At 37.1% G+C, this 2974-nt stretch overlaps 1 non-coding gene across 1 annotated transcript; it reads left to right on the forward strand.

The window, feature by feature from the left end:
* Positions 1–1149: 1149 nt before the first annotated feature.
* On the forward strand, positions 1150–1221 carry TRNAF-GAA (transfer RNA phenylalanine (anticodon GAA)). The gene has a single exon. It is a non-coding gene; the product is annotated as a tRNA-Phe (tRNA).
* Positions 1222–2974: the final 1753 nt, after the last annotated feature.

A 2974-nucleotide genomic window follows, 5' to 3' on the forward strand; every position in this document is an offset into this window, starting at 1 on the left:
TTGCTTCCTACTAAATGTTTTATTTTCATAATTCCTTCTCAATGAAAAATATTGCAAACTTTTATCACTCTCTTCAAGCATATTGTGAAACACATCATCACTTATTCATGTCAAGATACCGTTTCAGAGCTTCATGAGAAAATAGAAATAGTGATCAAAATTTTAACTATACAATACTACATTTAGAAAAGGCTTTGTCTTAAGGTAAGGCTTTGTCTCTTCCCTTTCCCACTTTCTTAGTGATATTGATCCATTTCATTATCCCAATTCTCTCATACATTTTCAGTTTGTTCAGTCCTCTGTATTGACATGTTACCATATGTTTAAAGGTGATTATATATATGAAAACTTTAAAAAACATAAATTTTAAAATAAACTTAAAAGCCTTGCCTCAAATTCTTATACTACACCAATTATTTTACCTGTGTTGTCCCTTCCATAGCCATATTTCTTTGTAAATGTTGCTTACTTTTACTCTGTTTCAGAAACTCTGTCGTTCCCAGAGCCTGGGAATCTCAATTTTATTTCCACCATACAACTTATTCATTGTTGTTCAGTCACTACATCATATCTGACTCTTTGCAGCCCCATGAACTGCAGCATACCAGGCTTCCCTGTCCTTCACCATCTCCCAGAGATTGCTCAAACTCATGTCAGCAAAGAGATGTCTCTGCTCTTTAATACACTGTCTAGGTTTGTCATAGCTTTTCTTCTAAGGAGCAAACGTCTTTTAATTTCATGGTTGCAATCACCATCTACAGGGATTTGGGAGCCACATTACACTTTGTCTTTGTTGGAGCTGTTAGAATTTAAAAAATATAGACTGAGTAGTTTAATAAACTTATTTCTCAGATTTGGAAGCTACAAATCAGGTTCTTGGTGGAGTCTACAGATGACTGTCTTTTCATATTCTCTCACATATAATTAGCAGAGAAGGAGAAAGGGGGAAAGGGAATCAGAGAGAGAGATAGAAGGAGAGAAGGAGAGAGGAAGTCCTCTGTGTCTCAAGACTGGAATGCCATCATGAAGGGTCTACCCTTGTGACCCAATCACTTCTCAAACACGCTACACACAGGTACAATCACATTGGGAATTAGGGTTTCAACAAAATGAATTTGGAGACACATTCAGTTCCGTTCAACTCAGGGCTCCCTGGTGTTTCAGATGGTAAAGAATCTGCCTGAAATGCAGGAGACCCAGGTTCAATCCCTGGGTAGGGAAGATTCCCTGGATAAGGAAATGGCAATTCACTCCAGTATTCTTCCCTGGAGAATTCCATGGACAAATGAGCCTGGTGGGGTCTAGTCCATGGGTTTGCAAAGAGTCAGACACTACTGAGCAACTAATACTTTCAATTCATAGCTTTATTTATTCCAAAATATGTGTTTGTTTCTAAATGCAGTGAAACTTTTGAGAATGTTACAGTTTTTGAATACTGAATTTTGAGTAACATCTGAATTATCAGATACTACTTATGCCTCTTATAGCTTCTGTTTAGAACCAGAGAGTAACATTCTACCCACATTCTACATTTTGAATCTTTTATGTCTTAAGCTCAAAGCCAGCTGAAGCAAGATAGCATAGGTTTAGTGTTGCCTGGAGTAAACCAAGGGCAAAATAGAAAGAAATAATTGTGAATAAATAATAATACTTCTCAAAGTTCTGTGTATAAGTGGCAGTAACCTTTATGACACAGAAGGCAGGATACCCATCTATATTGTTTCCTTTTTATTATAGGGCATAGTCATTTATTTTTAATTGAAATATAGTTGATTTATAATGTATTAATTTCTGCTATACAGCAAAATGACTCAGTTATGCATACATACATATATATATATATATATATATATATATATATATATACACACACACATTATTTTAAAATATTTTTCCACTCTGGTTTATTAAAGGATATCAAATATAGTTCCTTGTGCTATACAGTAGGACCTTTTTGTTTTCCATTCTATATATAATAGTTTGCATCTACAAATCCCATGTCACCCTGCTTATTTAACTTATATGCAGAGTACATCTTGTGAAATGCTGGGCTGGATGAAGCACAGGCTGGAAACAAGATTGCCAGGAGAAATATCAATAACCTCAGATATGCAGATGACATCACCCTTATGGCAGAAAGCAAAGAAGAGATAAAGAGTCATCTGATGAAAGTGAAAGAGGAGAGTGAAAAAGTTGGCTTAAAACTCAACATTCAGAAAACTAAGTTCATGGCATCCAGTCTCATCACTTCGTGGTAAATATATGGCAAAACAGTGGTAACAGTAACAGACTTTATTTTTGGGAGCTCCAAAATCACTGCAGATGGTGACTGAAGCCATGAAATTTAAAGATGCTTACTCTTTGGAAGGAAAGTTATGACCAACCTAGACAGCGTATTAAAAAGCAGAGACATTACTTTGTCAACAAAGGTCTGTCTAGGCTATAGTTTTTCCAGTAGTCATATATGGATGGGAGAGTTTGAACATAAAGAAGGCTGAAGACTAAAGAATTGATGCCTTTGAACAGTGGTTTTGGAAAAGACTCTCGAGAGTCCCTTGGACTGCAAGGAGATCCAAGCAGTCAATCCTAAAGGAAATCAGTCCTGAATATTCATTGGAAGGATTGATGCTGAAGCTGAAACGCCAATACTTTGGCCACCTGATGCAAAGAATTGACTCACTGGAAAAGACTCTGATTCTGGGAAAGATTGAAGGCAGGAGGAGAAGGGGATGACAGAGGATGAGATGGTTTGATGGCATCACTAACTCTACAGACATGAGTTTGAGTAGGCTCCAGGAATTGGTGATGGACAGGGAAGCCTGGTGTGCTGTAGTCCATGGGTTTGTAAAGAGTCCAACACAACTGAGTGACTGAACTGAATCCCAAACTCCCACTCTATTCCTCCTCCATGGCCCATTTATTTTGCCAACCACAAGTCTGTTTTCTGTTTCTGAGTCTGTTTTGCAGATAAATT

Source organism: Budorcas taxicolor, chromosome 6 (assembly GCF_023091745.1).
Source record: "Budorcas taxicolor isolate Tak-1 chromosome 6, Takin1.1, whole genome shotgun sequence".
In the NCBI taxonomy this organism is placed as follows: Eukaryota; Metazoa; Chordata; class Mammalia; order Artiodactyla; family Bovidae; genus Budorcas; species Budorcas taxicolor.